The 22,636-nt window shown below is 46.4% G+C and overlaps 1 protein-coding gene across 3 annotated transcripts in view; it reads right to left on the reverse strand.

Moving 5' to 3' along the window:
- mbpa (myelin basic protein a) overlaps nucleotides 1–22,636 on the reverse strand; it is a 156,306-nt gene that overhangs the window by 113,997 nt on the left and 19,673 nt on the right. For all 3 annotated transcript variants that reach the window (XM_055634755.1, XM_055634757.1, XM_055634756.1), the window contains exon 3: nucleotides 1,998–2,153. The gene's annotated coding sequence lies outside the window, so the exon portion shown is untranslated. The remainder of the gene's footprint in view (nucleotides 1–1,997; nucleotides 2,154–22,636) is intronic.

The raw sequence follows: 22,636 nt of genomic DNA on the forward strand, positions 1-22,636 counted from the left end.
CTTTCAAGAGAGAGCTAGATAGGGCTCTTAAGGATAGCGGAGTCAGGGGATATGCGGAGTCAGGGGATATGGGGAGAAGGCAGGAACAGAGTACTGATTGGGGATGATCAGCCATGATCACATTGAATGGCGGTGCAATTTTTAAATGTCATTCAGACTAGTTTGGACAACGATGGGTTAATTAGCCTCTAACACACAAAACCACGCCAGCTTTCTTGTGTCTGGCAGCATGGTGCAGTGTGAGCATCTGCTCTCTGCCATCTGTCTGAACATTGCGCTTTCCCCATTCATTCAAACCCTGGAACCTATGACACCCGGGTTAAACTACAACAAAGAACTTACAGGAGGAACAGGCCCTTCGGCCCACAGCGTCCATGCCCATCATTGTGCCAAGTTAAACTAAGCTGCTCTGCTTGCACACAATCTATATCCATCCATTCTAGATCGAGGATTACTAAAATCAAATTCCGATCCTTGGGTGACTTTTGAGGATTTTAAATATTCTCCCCAATCCCCAGTTACCCTCCCTTGCAGTTTGAACATTTTGTAGTTTCTCTTTTTGTATATGGTGAACATTTAAAATCAATACCCACTGGTCAAACAGATGATGCCTTGCACTGTACACAAACGGTGAACAAACGTGTAGCTTCAAACACCCAGCACACTAGTCGTTTATGCCCTGCAATACTGCAAGAGGAGGCCATTCAGTCCCTTGAGTCTGTTCCCTCATCCAATTAGATATATAAAATTAAAATGTTGGAGAAACACAACGGCATTAGGCATTGCATGTGGGGCGGATTGGGCAAACAATGTTTCGGGTTGGGACACTTAAGTGTCATAGTGATACGGTGTGGAAACAGGACCTTCGGCCAAACTTGCCCACTCCGGCCAACAGGTCGGTTCATGGGCAGCTACACTCGTCCCACCTGCCCACATTTGGTCCATATCCCTCCAAACCTGTCCTATCCATGTATCTAACTGCTTCTTAAATCTTGTGATAGTCCCTGCCTCAACTACCTCCTCTGGCAACTTGTTCCATACATCCACCACCCTTTGTGTGAAAAAATGACCACTCGGATACCTATTAAATCTTTTCCCCCTACACTTTAAACCTATATCCTCTGGTCCTCGATTTACCTACTCTGGGCATCTGGTCTATTCCTCTCATGATCTTATACACCTCTATAAGATCACCCCTCATCCTCCTGCGCATCAAGGAATAGAGTCCCAGTCTACTCAATCTCTGCCTATAGCTCACACCCTCTAGTCTGGCAACATCCTCATAAAAGCCTTGTTCAGGCTGACCAGCTTAGTTCCTCCAGTAGTTTGTTTTGTTACTTGAGGTACTAGAATGTGCTACAAGTATATCCAACTAAATCTAGTCTGAGGAAGGGTCTTGACCCGAAACGTTACCCATTCCTTCTCTCCAGAGGTGCTGCCTGTCCCGCTGAGTTACTCCAGCATTTTTCGCCTACCTCCAACTAGATCATGTCTGCTTTGTACCACAGCCCTAATGCACTGTTTAGTTTAGAGATCTAGCACAGAAACAGGCCCTTCGGCCCATGAGTCCATGCCAACCAGTGATCCCGGTAGACTACCACTATCCTACACACGAGGGACAATTTACAATTTTTATTGAAGTCAAATTAATCTACAAACTTCTTCATCTTTGGAGATTGGGAGGAAACGTCAGCATGTAGAGAAAACCCACGTGGTCACGGGGAGAACTCCATACTGACAGTACGCATAGTCGGAATCAAACCCGGGTCTCTGGTGCTGTAAGGCAGCAACCCTAATGCTGCCTTACAGCACCCTCATTGCAAATCCAGTAGTCCTGGTCTGAGATAGAGTTGACGGAGCAGGAGGCAACCTTTACACCCATCCAGCTCTATCCATGGATTTTCAGCAATGGCAGCCTTATTTGCGAATCCACAGAAATCGCGTGCTAACAATAGATGTTATAAATGGAACAAGAGAATTGCATGAACCTCACTCACCTGGAGCAGGAGCCAAATCCTAAACTTGAAAAGGTGTCAGACGTTCTGCTTGCAGCAATACATAAACATGCTGTGATTCTGGCAGTCACAACGCAGTAGCCAACAATATCAGTCTAATGCTTCCAAAGCTGGACGTGTCTTGTTCTATCCAGAGTCCTGAAAGAAAATTTACATCCACCAGAGTCAGCAAATGTACACTGCAGTTATTTTCACAACAAACATTGAAATCCGAGTTTATGCAGGGCAAGAATTGGAAGACACCCAATGGAATCAGTAATTATATCTGAAGTCTCCTCAAAGTTCTGCTGGGTTCTGGCTGATCTCATCGATAGACATATCTTCAATAAAGAGCAGTCGCTGAAATTTCCCATAAATGTTCCTTTCCTACAGAGAATACGTAAATGGGATCATACGAGATGGGGCTAAAAGCAAGTCACTGGAGGAACTCACTGGAGCAAATCGAGCAGTACTGTAGAGAGAAAGGGATAACCGATGTATCGGGTCGTGACACTGCATGAAGACTGAGTGTAAAGGGGAGTTGATAGCCAGTAGGGGGTGAGGAGGTGCGAGGCAAGAGCTGATAAGCGATAGCATTGTGGCACAGCGGTCGAGTTGCTGCCTAATGCCCCTGTCCCACTTGGGAAACCTGAACGGAAACCACTGGAGACTTTGCACCCCACCCAAGGTTTCCGTGCGCTTCCCGGAGGTTGCAGGTGGTTGCCGGAGGTTGCAGGTAGGGAGACTGACAAAAACCTCCGGGAACTGCACGGAAACCTTGGGTGGGGCGCAAAGTCTCCAGAGGTTTCCGTTCAGGTTTTTTAAGTGGGACAGGGGCATTACAACGCCAGAGACCCAGGTTTGATCCTGGCTTTGGGTGCCTGTCGTACGGAGTTCTTACATTCTCCCCGTGACCGCATGGGTTTCCTCCCACACTACGAAGGCATACAGGTTAGTAGATTAATTGGCTTGGGTACAAGTGAAAATCGCCCCTAGTATGTAGAGGATAATGTAAATGTGCGGGGATCGGGGATCACTGGTCAGTGGAAACTTGGTGGGCCGAAGGGCCTGTTTCTGCACTGTATCTCTATAAACCAAACTGAACTAGGATCCAGGTGAGGAGGATTAATGGACAGATGGGGTCAGGTGGGAGAGCTAGGAGTAGCGATATCGACATGGGCTGGGAGAATAGTGGATGATGGAATCAGATGAGAAAACTGCTGCAGATGATGGAATCTGATGTATTAAAGGTGATGAGTCAAGAGGAAAGAATGTTTTATTGTCATATGTCCCGAACATAACAATGACATTCTTACTTGCAGCAGCATAATATGTAAACATAGTACCCTGTAAACAATATAACAAATGAAGAGTTCAGTATTTTGTATTGTATGCTTATGTATACTTGCATACATACACATAGGTTTAGCAAACAATAATAATGCATAAAGGCAAAACCAATGCCCTCAAGTCCACGTAGTTCAGAGTTTATTTGTAGGTTGCAATGTTTAAACCAGTGGAAACAGATAAGGAAAGAACGGTGGAAACAGCACCGGAGAGGATAGGAGAGAGAGGTGGGTACAGTGTGTGGGTGATTGATGGATCCTGGTGGGGGAGGGGAAGGAAACTGGGGAACAGGGGGCTGGGGTGTGTGAGTGTGAGTGTGTGAGTGAGGACCTGCATGGATCAAAAGAAGAACGAGACGAACATAGCTTATCTGAAACTTCTAATGTTCATGTCGTTGGGTTGTAGACTAACCAGGCAGATGCAAACATAGAAACATAGAAATTAGGTGCAGGAGTAGGCCATTCGGCCCTTCGAGCCTGCACACAAAGGTGGGGACATGATGGTCAGCATGTGATGGGCCAAAGGACCAGTCTCTGTGCTGCGTGACACAGACTAACCTGAAAGGAAGTCATTTGTCCATCAAGTCAATAACACCCTGAATGTCAGTCTGAAGAAGGGCCTCGACCCCAAACATTACCCATTCATTCTCTCCAGAGATGCTGCCTGTCATGCTGAGTTACGTCGGCCTTTTGTGTCTATCTTCGCTGTAAACAAGCATCTCCAGTGTTTTCCTACACATCTCTCACAATCCCATCTAACTCCCCCAATTCTCCTGCCACCCACTGAACTGGGCAGTCATATACCAACCAACCAACCAGGCCTTTGGGACGAAACCTGTCCATTCAGGAAACTCTCTGCAGTTACAGGGAGCACATACACATTACAAGGTAGACAAAAGTGCTGGAGAAACTCAGCGGGTGAGGCAGCATCTATGGAGGGAAGGAAATAGGCAACGTTTCGGTCCGAAACGCTTCTTCAGAACATTCACATTCCACACAGCACCTGGTGTCAGTTGTTAGAATTATGAAGGCAGCACTGTGCCACAGTACAGATTTTTGATGCACTGTGTTTTCAATTAGTGAAAGAAGCAAATATTTTTTAATTAGTGGAAGGTGTTGTAGAATGGAGGGACCTAAGAGCACAAGTATATATTTCCCCGAAAGTGGCATCATAGCTAGAGGGGTGGCGAAGATGACTTTGGAACATGGGCCTTATTCAGTGAGGGAATTGGGTATAGAGGTTGGGTTATTATGTTCCAATTGTACAAGACATTGGTGAGGCCACACGTGCAGTAGAGTGTTTAGTTTTGGTCACCCTGCTTAATGCTGGAAAGAGTACAGAGAGGTTTTACAAGGATTTTGCCAGGACTCAGAAGCCAAGTTATAGGTCGAGGGTGGGCAGGCCAGGATTTTATATCTTGGAGCATAGGAGTCTGAACGATGATCTTATAGAGGTTTGTAAAAGCACCAAGGGGGCCTGGATAGAGTGAATGCACAGTCTTTCTGAAGGGTTGAACTAGAAGGCATTGGTTTATGGTGAGGAGGAAAGATTTAATAGGAACTGAAGGACATAATTTTCATGCAGAAAATTGTACATAAATGGAAAAAGCTGCCAGAAGGTGTGGTAGAGGCAGGTAAATTAATGACATTTGAAAGACACATGGGCAGATGCACGTGGACAGGAAGGTTTTACAGGGATATGGATGAAATACAGAAAGATGAGACTAGTTTAGGTGGGCATCTGGCTTAGCATGGATTAGTTATGCTGAAGGGCCCGTTTCCATCCTTATGACTGTCACTTGGTGAGAAAGGTAAGTATGTCTGTGGGACAACTAACTGAGAACACTTATGAAAGAGATTCAATGTTTTCGGAGATACAGTTCAGCGATACAGCTTGGAAACAGGCTCTTCGGCCCACCAAGTCTGCGCCGACCACTAATTACCCATACATTAGTTCTATCCGACACACTAGGGATAATTTACAGAAGCCAATTAACCTACAAACCTGTACGAAGGAACTGCAGATGTCCTGTTTAAACCAAAGATTGACACAAAAAGCTGGAGTAAATCAGCGGGTCAGACAGCATCTCTGGTGAAAATAGGTGATGTTTCGGGTGGAGAAGAAGGGTCTCGACCCAAAATGCCACCTACTCCTTTTCTCCAGAGATGCTGCCTGACCCGCTGAGTTACTCCAGCTTTGTGTGTCTAACCTACAAACCGGCATGCCTCTGGTCCCTGATGCTGTAAGGCAGCAACTCTACCGCTGCGCCACATTGTATTAAGAGACACATTTTTTTTGTGAACATTTCATAGCATTATCACAGACCGATTCAAAAAAATTGCATTGTTAATACAAATAATGTAACAACCTTAAATTAGTACTAAACCAAGGACAAAATGTCAGGTGCCACAGACAGCCTGGGAAGATTAAATGTTTTTTTTTAATCTTCCTGATTACAATGCAACACAACTGGCAAATGAAGGCAATTTAACAGAGAAGGTGAAATGTAGTTACAGGATTGTTTTAAAGTTTGCAGGAACAGAGAACATGACAGATCTTTCAAGGGTGGCAGGTCAGAAAAACATACGAGATCTTTGATTTTACCCATAGAGGCACTGAACACAAAAGCAGGTAGCCCTGGTCAATTTGTCCCTTCCCACCCAAACCATCCCCTCTCCTGGCACTTTCCCTTGCAACCGCAGGAAATGCTACACGCTTTACCTCCCCCCCTTGACTTCATTCAAGGACCCAAGCAGCCTTTCCAAGTGCGGCAGAGGTTCACCTGCACCTCCTCCAACCTCATCTATTGCATCCGCTGCTCTAGGTGTCAGCTGCTCTACACCAGTGAGACTAAGCGTAGGCTTGGCGATCGCTTCGCCCAACACCTCCGCTCGGTCCGCAATAACCAACCTGATCTCCCGGTGGCTCAGCACTTCAACTCCCCCTCCCATTCCGAATCCGACCTTTCTGTCCCGGGCCTACTCCATGGCCAGAGTGAGGCCCACCGTAAATTGGAGGAGCAGCACCTCATATTTCGCTTGGGTAGTTTACACCACAGCGGCATGAAGATTGACTTATCCAATTTCAGATAGTCCCTGCTTTCTCCTTCTTTCTCTTCCCCAGCTCTCCCACAGCCCACTGGCTCCGCCTATTCCTTTCTTCTTCCCGCCCCCCTACCCCCGTCTGGAGGCGGGTCTCGACCCGAAACTGCACCTATTTCCTTCGCTCCATAGATGCTGCCTCACCCGCTGAGTTTCTCCAGCACTTTTGTCTACCTTCGTAGCTTTAATAAATCTGTTTACGCCTCAGCTGGAGTATCGCGTCCTGTTCTGGTCACCATATTTTCGGAAAGATGTCAAAGTCCTCAAGGAGACAAGTGTGGGCGGGACAGTGGTGTAGCGGCAGAGCTGCTGCTTTACAGTGCCAATGACCCGCGTTGGACCCTGACTATGGATGCTGTCTGTACAGAGTTTGTATGATCTCCGTGACTGCATGGGTTTGTATGATCTCCGTTGACTGTCCCTAATGTATAGGATAGTGCTAGTGTACAGAGGTATAGAGTCGACTCACCAGATTAGTTCCATGGATGAGGGGATTTAACCACGTGGATAGATTGGACGAAAAAAGGGCAAATAGCACTGGAATAATAGATTTGGCAGCATCTTTGGAGAACATGGATAGGTCACGTTTCGGCTCGGGATCCTTCTTCAGACTGATTGTGGGGGAGGAGGGGGAGGAAAGCTAGAAGAGAGGAGGGGGCAGGACAGAGCATGGCAGGTAGTAGATGAGTGGAAGAGCTGGGATATTCCTCGCTGCAAAGGAGGTTGAAGGGAGATGTTATGAAGTTGGACAAGGTCCAGGCAGATTAAGATAAAGCAGAGAAAGGGGACATGGATTTGGAGTTTTGTGCAAGAGATGCAAGGAAGAAGCCAGGACGAATTTGTACAAAAACCATAAGTGGCAATGCCCTGGAACTCTCCATCGCTGAAGCTTATAGTTTAGTGATACAGCGTGGAAACAGTTCCTTTGGCCCACCGAATCCGCCCGACCAGTGATCCCTGTACACTAGCACCATCCTACACAACATGAAATTTTACTATTTTACTGAAGCCAATTAACCTATAAACCTGTATGTCTTTGGTATGTGGGAAGAAACCGGAGAATTCGAGGAAAACCCACACAGTCACGGGGAGAACATACAAACTCCATACAGAGGGCCTGTCCCACTTGGGCGTCATTTACGTGACATAATTTACACTTCACGACGTGCGCGCGTCGTGAGGCATGGTGGCGTAGGCAGTGACGGGCAGTAGCGCGCAGTCCCCAGGATTTTGGGATTGTCAAAATCCTCGCACGCCACCTGCGTGACGTGCAAATGATGCCCTAGTGGGACAGGCCCTTAAACAATGAACCTTCCCGGCACTTGTTTGGGATTTGGGAAGAAACCCACATGGCCTCAAGGAGAACATGCAAACTTGCCACTAATATTGCTGGAAGTTGGGATCAAACCATGACCCAGGAGAGCGGGAAGGTGGCAGCAAGCTTGGGAAGTGCAATCTCCGCAATGAGGTGATGAATGGATCATCTGCTTTGTAGCTCTGTTGTTTCAAAGTATCAGCCAGGACACCAAGAAGAATGGTGCTGTTTTCAACAACATGGGTCATGACTGCTTAGATCCACCTAGAAGCCAGGTAGCTCTCAGGATAACATTTAACCCAGAAGATAAGTCCTCAGGACAGGCAAAGCAGCTGGTTCAGTACAGGTGTGAGGAAAGCCTTGGAAACATACAGAATAGTGAAAGCCTTGGATAGACTGGATGTGGAGAGGATGTTTCCACTAGTGGGAGAGTCTACGACTAGAGGTCATTGCCTTAGAATTAAAGGATGTTCCTTTCGGAAGGAGATGAGGAGAAATTTCTTTAGTCGGAGGGTGGTGAATCTGTGGAATTCTTTGTCACAGAAGGCTGGAGAGGCCAAGTCAGTGGATATTTTAAGGCAGAGATTGATAAGATTTGTGACTAGTACGGGTGTCAGGGGTTATGGGGAGAGAATGGAGTTAGGAGGGAGAGATAGATCAGCCATGATTGATTGGCGGAGTACACATGATAGGCCGAATGGCCTAATTCTACTCCTATCACTTAAGACCTAAGCCTGTCTTATATTCCAGTTTCTGGGCAAGGCTTAAAACCCACCATGGAGACACAGGAGATTGCAGGAAGTAGAATCTTGAACAAAACTTCAAGGTGCTGTTGGAACTCGCCAGGCCAGACAACATCAGTAGAGATAAATAGACACACAATGATTCAGGTCAGGTCTGATAAAGGTTTTAAATCATCTAAAGCATCATCTGTTTCTCTCACAGATACTGCCTGGCCTGTTGAGTTCCCCAGCATTTTGTTTTAAAATCCATCATGCCCTGACTCAAGAAAACTCCAATAGGAATCATAGTAAATGTTGAGCCACGATTTCTCACTTCTTAATTGGAAATGATTGCAACATCAGGAGGTCTGCAGCAGTAATTCCCATGCCAGCTGAGTCACAATTAAGCCCTGCCAAAACGACAGGCGTGAGGCACAATTAGCTTAACTGTTGACATAACAATTAACTCAAGACCCGGGTTCAATCCTAACAAAGTGCTGACTGTACGGAGTTTGTACGTTCTACCCTTAACTGAGTGAGTTTTCTCCGGTTTCCACCTACACTCCAAAAACATACAGGAATGTAGGTTACACAGAAAAGCTGGAGAAACTCAGCGGGTGCAGCAGCATCTATGGAGCGAAGGAAATAGGCAACGTTTCGGGCCGAAACCCTTCTTCAGACTGATCGGGGGTGGGGGTGGGTGGGGACAAGAAAGGGAAAAGGAGGAGTAGCCAGAAGGCTGGAGGGTGGGAGGAGACAGCAGGGGAGCTGAGGAAGGGGAGGAGACAGCAAGGACTAACAGAATTGGGAGAATTCGATGTTCATGCCCCGGGGGTGCAGACTCCCCAAACGGAATATGAGGTGCTGTTCCTCCAATTTCCGGTGCTGCTCGCTGTGGCCATGGAGGAGACCCAGGACAGAGAGGTCGGAGGCGGAGTGGGAGGGGGAGTTGAAGTGCTGAGCCACCGGGAGGTCAGCTTGGTTATTGCGGACCGAGCGGAGGTGTTCGGCGAAACAATCGCCCAACCTCCGCTTGGTCTCACCGATATAGATCTGCTGGCATCTAGAGCAGCGGACGCAATAGATGAGGTTGGAAGAGATGCAGGTAAACCTGTCACACCTGGAACGATTGCTTGGGTCCTTGAACGGAGTCGAGGGGGGAGGTAAAGGGACAAGTGTTGCATCTCTTGCGGTTGCAAGGGAAAGTGCCCGGGGAGGGGGTGGACCGAGAGGGAAGGGAAGAATTGACAAGGGAGTTATGGAGGGAGCGGTCTTTGCGGAAGGCAGATATGGGGGGAGATGGGAAGATGTGGCGAGTAGTGGGGTCACGTGTAGGTTAATTGGCTTCTGTAAATTGTCCCTAGTGTGTTGGTTAGCGCCACTGTATGGGGTGATCACTGGTTGGCGCAGACACGGTGGGTCATCGGTCCTGTTTCCACACTGTATCTCTAAAATCTAAAGATAGATATACCCATGAACTTTTGATTGGATCCCCTGACAAGGTCCCAGGGATGTGAACCTCTCAGCTTCCACCAATTCAGGATCTACCGAGTTATTTGAGCACCTAGAATAACTGGAGGCTTCCAGCAATGTAGAGACCCAGTCAGTGAATGTGATGGAAGGGTGGAAATATGCAAGAAACAGCACAGGATGAAAAGTAGTCTATGGTGCCTATTTGGGATTGTTCCTGACATAAATCATTACCACAGTGATTTATTTAAAATAATCTGCCTTAAAATGTTATTAAGATTCCAGTTGAAAAAAGCTTGAAGTTGAAGTGGTCTGAGAGAGTGTAAGGGGATTAAAACCCAATGTAGCCTGAGATTTCTCTTGTGGTAAAATAGTTATTCTCATTGTTTACAAATGTGCAGGGGCATGAACGAGATCCAATGGTTTATTTTCTCTGGAATGTTAGAGGCTGATAGAACTTAAAAAAAAAAAAAAAAAAATTATGAAAGGCATAGATAAGATATTCAGTCAGATAGAATATTCAGTCAGAACTTTTTTCTAAGGGCACAGCGGTAGTTGCTGCCTTACAGCGCCGGAGACCCAGGTTCAATCCTGAATATGGATGCTGTCTGTACGGAGTTTGTACGTTCTCCCCATGGCTGCTTGGGTTTTCCCCGCGATCTTCAGTTTCCACCCCCACTCCAAAGACGTACAGTTATGCAGGCTAATTGGCTTGGTAAATGGAAAAATTATCCTTAGTGTGTATAGGATAGCGTTAATATGCAGGGGTCGCTGGTCGGCACAGACCCGGTGAGCCAAAAGGTCTGTTTCCCTGCTGTACCTCTAAACTAAACTAAATGTCCATTACCACAAGGTGTGAGGAGGAAAGTTTAAAGGTGGATGATGTTTATGTTATATATAACGACAGTGGCTGGAGCCAGGAACACGCTGGGTGTGGTGGAGGCAGATATTACAGTGGCATTTAACAGACTTTTAGATAGGCGCTATGGAGGGAATTGAGAGTTACAAAGCAGACGCAGGCAGAGAAATTAATTTCATTTGGCATCAAGTTCACCACAGACATTGTGGGCCAAAAGTCCTGCTCCTGTGCCGATAAAAGGCATCAAGGAATGGTGTGGGGGAGAAAAGTAGGAATTTGGGATAGAGATGGAAAATTGGCCAGGAGTGCTCTGAATGTTGGAGAAGTTCAAAGGACGGAATGGCATACCCCTGCTCTTATTTTCCTACATTCTATGTGGCTGTCGTAGCATTGCTGACTCATTGCTCCTTAAAACAACTTTTGATCCCGACATCTGGTGCCACTCTGGGGAGTTTGCATGCTCTCCCCGTCACCGTATGCGTTCACAAGTTATAGGAGTAGAATTAGGCCATTCGGCCCATCCAGTCCACTCTGCCATTCAATCATGGCTGATCTGCCTCCTAATCCCATTTTCCTGCCTTCTCCCCTTAACCCGTGGCACCCATTCTAATGAAAAATGTCTATCTCTGCCTTAAAAATATCAATTGACTTGGCCTCCATAGCCCCCTGTGGCAATGATTTCCAAAGCTTAACCACCCTCTGACTAAAGAAGTTCCTCCTCACCTCCTTTCTGAAAGAGAACCCTTTAATTCTGAGGCCATGACCTCCAGTCCTAGACTCTCCCGCCAGTGGAAACATCCTTTCCACATCCACTCTATCTATGCCTTCATGAGTTTCTCCCAGTTTCTCTGGTTTCAGTATGTTCCAGGCACCCAGGGTGGTGTGGGACATTACTAGCTGATATTATCTGCCTTCTTGAGGCAGCACTTCCTAGATCCCTTAGATGGCAGGGAGGTCAATACCCGTATAGGACCATTGTGAGCAGCTCCTTTTGTTCTTGAGAACTTGAATAACAGAAGCTGGCCATAATGCAACCAGTTACTAAACTCTCCACATGTAGATGTTTGATACAGTATTCGGCAACATGCTGAATTGCCTCGAACGTCTGTGGAAGGTGGTGTTGATGAGCTTCAAAATTCCTTCTCACCTTATACTATGCCCTTGATAGACACAAAAAGCTGGAGTAACTCAGCGGGCCAGGCAGCATCTCTGGAGAGAAGGGATGGGTGATGCTTCAGGCCAACACTATGCCCTCTTATTTGATTTGAGTGACTAATGGGCCTGTCCCACTTAGGCGACTTTTTCGACGACTGCAGGAGACTATGCGATCGCCACATGTTCGCGGGTGGTTGCCAGGTAGCCGCCTTCATGGTCGTGAGGAGCGCCTACAATCTGGGAACTAGTCGCGGTCTCGTGTTGGGAAATTAGCGGCGACCAGTATGAAGCCGCCATTGGAGAGAAGCGAGAACCGTTGATGCCGTGGTAGTGGGTCGCCAGGAGGTAGTGGGTCGCCAGGAGGTCGTGGGTCGCCAGGAGGTCGTGGGTTGCAGCCGGTGCTGACCGGTGAATTTCATTGGCTCATTGGGGGAAAAATCGTAGTTTTCAGAACCAAGGATAACCGACCGGTAATGTTAATGTCCGTCGAGCTTCACAGCCGTGTATCTCTGGCTTCTTAAAAGTTTTCTCTACTCCTTCTACCCACCCCGTCTCCCCCCCTCTTTTAAAGGACTTGTGACCCTTCCGTACACTGTGTTTTAGCCATGTTAGTTGGATCGACAACCTTCCTATTCATCGCGGTGTGTGTCTGTATCTCATTGGCTTTGCACTGTGTGAATTTGACTCTGTGCTTTTCCCCCCCACCCCATTTGCCCTGTCCCTCGCCTGCATAACCTGCTGGGGAAGGAGGTGTGTGTGTGTGTGGAAGGGTGCTGGAGTGGTCTGTGTGTGCATGTGTGGGGGGGGGGGGGGGGGTGTAGTGGTCTGTGTGTGTGTGTGTGTGTGTGTGTGTGTGGGTGTGTGTGTGTGTGTGTGTGTGTGTGTGTGTGTGTGTGTGGGTGTGTGTGTGTGTGTGTGTGTGTGTGTGTGTGTGTGTGGGTAATGTGTGTGTGTGTGTGTGTGTGTGTGTGTGAGGGGGAGTGTGAGTGGGTGTGTGTGAGAGAGTGAGTAGTGTGTGTGAGAACGAGAGAGAGGTTGTGTGTGTGTGTGTGTGAGAGGGGGGTAATGTGTGTGTGTGTGTGAGAGGGGGGTAGTGTGTGTGTGTGTGTGTGTGTGTGTGTGTGTGTGTGTGTGAGGGGGGTAATGTGTGTGTGTGTGTGAGAGGGGGTAGTGTGTGTGTGTGTGTGTGTGTGTGTGTGTGTGTGTGTGTGTGAGTGAGGGTGCGAATGAGTGCATGTGAGAGAGGGGGTAGTGTGTGTGTGTGTGTGAGAGGGGGGTAGTGTGTGTGTGTGGGGAAAGTGCGCATGAGGGGGGTTGTGTGTGTGTGTGAAAGCAAGCCCAGCGTGGGTGTGCCATTTGGTATCAGCATTGAACAAATTAAAAATTAAAAGCAGCAATTCTACTTTTTAATCAAAATGCAATCAACTTTTAACGCAAAGAAACAAAATAAGTACAGCAATCATGCTTGAATTATTGTGAAATCCATGGACACAAAGGCACGGGCAGGACGAATGACACTAATTAAAGCTGTTCTCAACCTACAGTTCACAGCAATCTCACTTCCCAAGGAGACCATCTGCACTTGCTCACAAAACATTTTGCTGAAATACATTACTGCACACCAGATTGCCTTTTGAAAACTGAATGAACTGCTGGTAAGTGCCATTGTTTGTAATCTTCAGCAACAAAGAAAATGTGAAATAGAGTAGGATTCACATCCCTATACCGTTAGCCATTACTCCGCTTCATTGACCTTTATGTACTCTTGAAATGTAACTATTGTTGTAATGTTGGAAATGCATCAGTCATGTTGTCCACAGAAAGATCCCACACCCAGCCACGTGAATAGGACCAGATTTTTATTAAAATGCAAGTGATAGTAATTGCAGATAAATATTGGACAGCATGCCGGCTAGAACTCGCATCAACCCTGGCAGCAAGTGGATTAGCATCGAAGACAACCCCGGGGCCCCTGCAGAACAACTCTGCTCCCTACAGCCACTCAGGGTGGGAATCTAAACCAACCACTCCAATCTGTGATGAATCCAGGCCATTCAAAATAAATTTAGTCTTGGAAATATTTAGAAAAGAGCGCAGGGGAGAAAGTTGGGGGGACAGAGGAGAGGCAGGGTCAAAGGAAGTGGCATGGACTTTATTCAAAGGCTGCAGGATGGCAAAAGAAAACCTTTATCTGAAGCAGCTCCAGGAGAAGATGATAGTCCATGGCAGAACAGGTGAAGACATTCCTCCACTGGGGGTTGAAAGAGCCTGAAAGCGAAATCCACATGGAGCAAAGGATATCTGGTTAACCTGTTACCGCACAACTCCAGTGGTGCAGGTTTGATCCTGGCCTTCGCTGCTGTCTGTTTGGAGATTGCATGGTCTCCCTTTGGTCTTTTCACAGCCTGATGACAAACTATAAATTGCCCCCGGCATGACAGATAGCATGAAAAGCATGGGGTGGGGGGGAGGAATAATCAATACCGATCCTCGTGAAAAATAAATTGGAATCATTTTTAGAATTGGTTGGCCCTTCAGCCCAACTTGTCCAAGATGCCCATCCAAGCTAGTCCCATGTCTGCATTTGGCCTATAATCCTCTAATCCTTTCCGTTCGGTGTATCTATCCAAATGTCTATTAAATGATCAATTGGCTGAGAGTCTCCATCCGCTCTCATGAGATATCCCATTCCCACACTCCTAGCTCTATAATGCACACTCCTCCTTATTCCCATTAACACCACACTTCCCCCCCTATTCTCTCCTGCTGGTCACTTACTTCCAATAACCCCGATGGCCTCTCACAGCAATACTACAAATGAGAGTCTCTTTCACAGGGATGGTTGCCTTTCTGTGGAGACAAGGACAGTTTGAATAGAGAGACAGAGGACAAGTGGAGTCCACCTAAAGCTGGCAATAGCCGCTCTTTGCAAAGTCACAACATTAGACCCAAACAACGCTACACAGGAGCAGAATTTCTCTCCGACAATGAACCGCACCATGCCACCGAACCAGAGTTGTGAGTTCAAGTCTCACTCGGGCGCAAGGCTAAAGATGGCAGTGCTCAACTGAGGGAATGCTGCACTGTCTATAGTGCCGTTTTTTGAATGAAATGTCTCTTTTACCCTCTCTGGTAGACAGTAGACTCCATGGTATTGTGTAAGTTTTTGCAACAGAGATCTCAGCTAATATTTATCCCTCAAATCAGCATAGTTAAAACAATATACCTAACCATTTCACTTCATTACATGGGAGATAGCTGGGTACAGATTGCTTTCACGTTTCCCCACAGTGACAAAGATCACGCTAGAGAATTGGCACTGGGTTTATTATTGTCAGCGTACTGGGGTGCAGTTGAAAGTATTGTATGTGTACTGACCAATTCAATCAAATCATGCTATACAAGACTGTAATCAAGCCACACAGAAGCACAAGATGTAGTGCAAAGAAAAAATATCAGAGTGCAAAATAGTGTTTACTTTCAAGCATTACAATTATAATGAAGGTCCACCATGAGTTAGATGGGGTCTACATCCTGGCATGTTCAGCAGCCTGATAACAGCATGGATGAATCACTGAATTTGGTAGGACAAGCTTGCAAGCTTTTGTATCTTCTGCTTGACGGGGGAGGGGAGGGAAAGGGAAGAGGGAAAGGCTCTTTGGGGAAATTGCTTCAGGACACTTGAATTTCAAAGAGCATGATATCAATGCGCATTTCATTCGTCTGTTCAGTTGCTGGCACAGAGGAGAAATAGCCACACACAGGAGTAATATTGAAATTAAACAGTGCAAATGAGAAAGTTATTCTCCACATTGCTACTTGGCATTTGAGGACCCCAGCTGCAAAATCATAGCCATGTACCCCTCACCACCAGCCAGGTAGAAGGTATGGCTGATGGGGGGGGGGGGGGGGGGTATGGGTAGAAACAAAGGGGTCGGCAATGACTCCTATTCCTTTTGAATAAAGGCTCCGACCTCCCTCATCCATCCGATGGAGCTCCTCTTCAACTACTAGATTACCCCAACACTAGGCACAACGAGCCATCGAATCTCGAAGTCAGTAACCTTTACGTTATGGCAGTTTAAAGAAAGAATGCAGATGGGATATCATTTACTCATCAACCACAGGTTGTGCAGAGATCATCGCTGTGGGGTCGCCAGAATCACAATCAGTGCAAATTAGTTGCCATAATTCGTACGTTTACAAACCTTGCTCCCTGAACAGCCCACACTAGATGGTGCATTAAAATACAGCCCATAAATACCGCAAACACTGGCCTAGTATGAAAGAAACAGTTCCTGAAGCCAATGCATGCTCTCATGAGAGTGACATTGCCTGCAGTCAATACTAATCTGGGAAACATCACATTGAATAAACCAGCGGTCACACAGCAAAGGCAACACACTCTGTATTATTGTGACAACAACCTCATTGTTGGGTGGAGTATGTGAAATAAATCTGTGGTGATGGTTGAGTGAGCTTCAGACATGTCAACCTGGATTCTGCAGAGGAGAATACAGGGAAAATGTTGTGTTCAATTACCGAACCTTGCACATCCACCTTGGAATATCTCAGAACATTTCACATCTAAAAGAGCACCTCTACTGCTATAAATGCAAGGCAGATGGTTTGTGCATGCAAGCTTCTCGAGAAAACTCCCTTGTGAGTTGATTGTACATCTCAGAAATGCAAATGAATGGGCAATATTTGCTGAGCACCAGGGAATACATTTTTAGTTTGGAGATAGAGTTGAAACAGGCCCTTCAGCCCACTGAGTGATCAGCTGACCAGTGACCAACCCATGCACTAGCACTATCCTACACACTTGTGACAATTTTCCCAAAGCCTATTAACCTACATCCCTGTATGTCTTTGGAAAGTGGGAAGAAAACGGAGAAAACCCAAGCAGTCACAGGGAGAACACGAGCAGACAACAATCATGGTCTGGATCGATACCTTGGTCTCTGGTGCTGTTAGGCAGCAAATCTACTGCTGTTCCAAAAATTGGGCAAGAAATTCCACCATCTGCAAATCCAAACATTAACTGAGTTATTGGGCTTTTGAAGCTTAGTTTGGTTAGTTTAGTTTGGAGACACAGACCCTTCAGTGCACAGAGTTCACAACATCCATCGATCGCCTGTTCAAACAAGCTCTATGTTATCCCACTATTGCATCCACTCTCTACACATTTGGAGCAATTTACAAGACCAATTAACCTACAAATCTGCACGCCTATGGCATTTAAAGAAACTGGAGTACCCGGAGGAAACTTATTCATTCACAGGGAGAACGTGCAAACTCCACACAGACACCACCAGAGGTAAGGATTGAACCCAGATCTCTGAGGCTATGAGGCAGTGGCTCCTCTATGAGGAGTGGTGAATCTCTGGAACTCTCTGCCACAGAAGGTAGTTGAGGCCAGTTCATTGGCTATATTTAAGAGGGAGTTAGATGTGGCCCTTGTGGCTAAAGGGATCAGGGGTTATGGAGAGAAGGCAGGTACAGGATACTGAGTTGGATGATCAGCCATGATCATATTGAATGGCGGTGCAGGCTCGAAGGGTCGAATGGCCTACTCCTGCACCTATTTTCTATGTTTCTACCAGCTGCAGCACCTTGGTTGACTGATTAGATTTCAAGTGACACATTACGAAATGCTGTGTTAGCACAAGAGAATGACATTGATGGAAGGACTCGGCCATAACCTTACTGAATGGTGGAACAGGAAGAGGTTCTGAATAGCCTGCTCAGGTTTCTATTTAAGTTCAGATCTTGATGATCATGCAAGGATATACAGTGGAAGAGAGATGGAGAGACACAGGAAAAAAATAATTAGATCAGCATGATAAGAGTCACAAGCTCACAAACCACCATCATATCACAATATGCTGGAATATGGACTAATTGTTGCAAACATCTGACCTTAGCAAGAAAGCCAGGAGCTGAAATGAGAGAGGCCAGTGTTTCTCAGAGTCAGAAGATGCGTGTGAGACATGAGTCACTTCCTCTGCTTTTTCCCAACCCCAGTTTCAAAATCTTTGCTACAGATCACACAAGTGGCACAGTGAGAAAATGAATCACAAGTCACTGAAAGAGCCCATGTGAGCACTGGAAAACAAAGTCATTCAATTAATCTTAAAGCAGTGTCCTACCCCTCAAGCACAGCCGACAGCTCCATTTAACCAAACTCTTTTGTAAAGTTCCTATCGAGTCTGCTTTCAGTAACAATTTGACACACAATTCTGATCTTCACAACATGCTGTGTAAAAAAAAAAATTAAAAAAATTCTCTTCACCTCTCTGCAGTCAGTCACAAAATAATCTCAAAAACAACAGAAAACGACAAGGACCACAAAGTTTCAATTCCACTTTCACAATGTGAGAAGATTCTTTATACTTGCAGGTGTTGCTTGTGCTCCTTCCCACCTGATCAACTCTAAAATGAATAGAAGCTAAATATTTGGCCTGAAAATAATATAATGCAGCACAGTGGTAGAGTCGCTGCCTTACAGCACTAGGGACCCGGGTTCAATCCCGATTACAGTTGCTATCTCTACGTCTGCACATTCGCCCCGTGACTGAATGGGTTTTCTCCGAGTGCTCCGGTTTCCTCTCACTCCAAAGGTTTGTGAATTAATTTGCTTCTGTCAATTGCCTTCACTGTGTACGATGCGAAACATAGAAAATAGGCGCAGGAGGAGGCCATTCGGCCCTTCGAGCCAGCACCGCCATTCATTGTGATCATGGCTGATCATCCCCTACCAATAACCCGTGCCTGCCTTCTCCCCATATCCCTCGACTCCACTAGCCCCTAGAGCTCTCATAATCTAACTCTCTCATAAATCCATCCAGTGCCTTGGCCTCCACTGCCCTCTGTGGCAGGGAATTCCATAAATTCACAACTCTCTGGGTGAAAATGTTTTTTCTCACCTCAGTCTTAAATGACTTCCCCCTTATTCTAAGACTGTGGCCCCTGGTTCTGGGCTCGCCCAACATTGGGAACATTTTTCCTGCATCTAGCTTGTCCAGTCCTTTTATAATTTTATACGTTTCTATAAGATCCCCCTCATCCTTCTAAACTCCAGTGAATACAAACTGGGATAAAATCAAACAAGTGCACGGGTGATCATTGGTTGGCACGGACTCAGTGGATTGAAGGGCCCATTTCCATGCTGTATGGCTAAACTGAACACAAAATCTACACAGCGTGCAAGAGAGTTTTTTTTGTTTTTTTTAATGAAGTTGGCTTGCAAACACCCGTGATGGAACACTGGATTTCCTTGCATAGATGCAGAGGCTGTTTAGTTATGCTGTAAAGGGCCTACCCACGAGCATGCGACTCCATGCGGCAAGCGCGACCTAGCGTGGTCGCTCGAGCCCTATGGCCTCGCGGGGCCGGTCCCACTTCGATCGCCTGAGCCTTATGGAGTTGTGCGGAGCCGGTCCCGACATCGCGCGGGGCTCCGAAAAACTGATCGTGTTCAAAAATTCCGCGCGGCAACAGCCTACCAGCCCACAGCCGCATTGAGGCCGTACGCACCGCCTCGATGGGCATACGCAGCATCTCAACACCGGACGCAGCGTCTTGACACCGTACGTCACGCTCGAACTTCCCGCGGACTTCGCTCGTACTTCACGTCACTCACTCAATCTCCGCTTCTGGTTTGGTCGCGCTTGCCGCATGCAGGTCGCATGCTCGTGGGACAGGCCCTTTAGCATCTATTTAATCACCACTTGGATTTACTTCATGTATGACCATTATGAGCAGGTTAACCTTGACCATTGAAGCAGGTCCCACGGAGAATGGGTGCAGGAATCGTGAACAACATTGGCTTCTGTCACCCTGAATAAATCCTGCCCAAAATCATTGCCCAGATGCAAAAAAACTTTGGTGTGTTTAAATGATGGAGGCCTAATCAGCTGCACTCAATATCATGGGCTATTTAGATAGCAAAATGGTGGGACCTCAGCCAAACTGGAAGGGACCTCCTCCCCTCCATCATGGATCACCATCTTGGGGCATGTAGTAAAGATCCAAACCCCAGCTCCACTTTAACATGTGCCTCAATTTCTTACCCTTCTACAGTAAATCACCTAATGCCCCTGTCCCACTTAGGAAACCTGAACGGAAACCTCTGGAGACTTTGCGCCCCACCCAAGGTTTCCGTGTGGTTCCCAGAGGTTTTTTTCAGTCTTCCTACCTGCTTCCACTAGCTGCAACCTCCAGCAACCACCTGCAACCTCCGGGAACCGCACGGGTGGAGCACAAAGTCTCCAGAGTTTTCCGTTCAGGTTTCTTAAATGGACAGGGGCATAACCCTTGGGTTTTATCCTATTAAATGAAGTACCCAAATATAGAAACAGACATGGCAACGTCTGGACACAAGTAAATTCTTCACATTACCTTAGTTTAGTTTCAAGATAGAGTGCAGAAATAACCTTATATATATATATACACATACACACATTATTTTTGATAACTGGGTCAATCCAATTAAAATTTTAAAGGACATCTATGCCAGCAGTGTCTTTCATCAGTGTCCCATAGTCCCTGAAGGCCAAATTGGCTCCTGCAGAGTCACTGCAGTAAAACGGGAGCTGTGCACACTTAGAAAATTCCAAAACCTTCTCAAAAGCCACTCCAGCCAAACAATTAGGCCAGAGCTGGTATGATGAATGTACTATCTTGCTGCCTCTGCCTGCAAGCTTAGGTTGATGCCATTGCAGCTCAGGCCACATCCTCGTAAACCTTCCACTGTGCAGTCTTCAATGCCATCGCACATGTGCGTCCTGAAGTGAACCAGATCAGGTGTGCAGTACCTGAGCAGTAGCATAATCTCAGTGACCAAGGTCCCTACCCAAATTGTAGCACAAACCTGAATGGAGTCGGAAAAAGTTTGTAACCGACTAATCTATAACCACAACACAAAACATGCCCTCAGTTACTGACCCATTCCAAGTCTGTCTCTCACAAGGGCATTGTTTGCCTTACAGCTACATGGGCCTTGTGGGACTGTTCATACAGCAACAACCCCATATCTAGGCAACAAAAACAGGCGAGACAGTAATGGGACCCACCAGCAATTAGAAATGTCCAACCCATCAACCAACGTCCCGAACCTCCAAACCATCCAGTGTGCAAATCTCCCGTAAACCCCTCCCCACATAGAGTTACAGGTCAGCAATAAGACCTGGTTAACATCTACCTCAGTAATTTTACTGTCCGAACCTCCACAAAGATCGGTTCCATTCACAGGTTACTTTCTCCAAAACCATAATATTGGAGGACTCTGATATGAAGGGCACAAAGTAACCAGTGGAATGGAATGGAATGATGCTTTGTGGAGTATGGGACAGTAATATTACTGGATATGCTGCATAAACTCATCACCCAATCCTGCACTCCAAACCTGGCCAACTCCTGTTAATCTCTTCCCATTCATTTCAACAGTCCAGCCCCACCAACCTTAACATGTGTTATTGTAGAATGATAACAATGACGGTACACAGAACTCTATTTCCATCACCCACTGTGTCAATATTCAACATTCTTGGATGAAGCACACGCTTAGTTATATAAAAACAAACTCCCACCAAATTGGCAACAAGCTTTTGTTGAGCTTAAAAGAAACCTTAATTGAGCCAATATTGTCTTCCCCACCACTCCCACTCTGGCTATATCTAGATCTTGATCCAAGATCTCTCCAAGCTCTGCTGAATTAGAGAAGTGTGCAGAGGCCCAAAATCATTCCATCTAATTTCTAACGCACAACCAGCAAGGTGAAAAGTCAAAAGATCTTACCTGCAGCTTCACTGTGACCTCATGTAACAAGGGTGGGGAGGTCAGGGAGGGATTATAAACAATGATGCCAATTGTGACATCTGCATTGTTAACTATGAGCATTGCCAGTTCCCAAACAGAGCCGCCCATCAATCCAATTACAGCAATGGGGATGAATTGGACCCTACAGCACTTTTAAAGCAATTAGTTGAAATACAGTCTTAAAAAAAAAAAAAGTGAGGGAAGTGGATTAAATGGGAAATTTCCAAATTGGAATTGAACAAGAATTTGCCATGTGCAGGGCACTCAGTAAAACAGCTGGCTTAGGAACTGAGGGCCAAATGGCCTTTTCTCAAAACCTCCAACAGATGTGAATCAGAGACAGACGAACAGCACACAAGTTTGTGGATACGTGCTGAAAATAGCCCGCATAAAGGTTTTGATTACTGTTTTGGGATATAATGTACATTCATTTTGAAGTTCAGCCACGGCTGCTATAACTGTAACGCATCCGAGCTTCAGGTACCAGTCTCACCTGCTTGTTCCGTAAGCAAATACTGATTGTACCAAACTGTTCAGAAACCAACTTCCTTGCACTCACCCAAACGGAAGTCCCACCCTCCCCATGACTAATTCTGGTTCAAAGACTGCCAGTTTACACAGAGACGCCCAGGAAGTTAGGAACACAACTTGCGCAACAACCTCGGCTCTGCTCTGGTGTGGGGAAGAGACTCACTCCACCGACTGAGATAAAAATATCTAGTGAACAACATCTAGTGGGAGTGGGTGCATTTCCAGGGATGTTTGCTCCTTCAGGTTGATGTCACTCGGGCAACATTGTTACAGGTGGTGGAGTCGCTGCTTCACGGTGCCAGAGATCCAGGTTCAATTCT

Source organism: Leucoraja erinacea, chromosome 4, assembly GCF_028641065.1.
Source record: "Leucoraja erinacea ecotype New England chromosome 4, Leri_hhj_1, whole genome shotgun sequence".
In the NCBI taxonomy this organism is placed as follows: Eukaryota; Metazoa; Chordata; class Chondrichthyes; order Rajiformes; family Rajidae; genus Leucoraja; species Leucoraja erinaceus.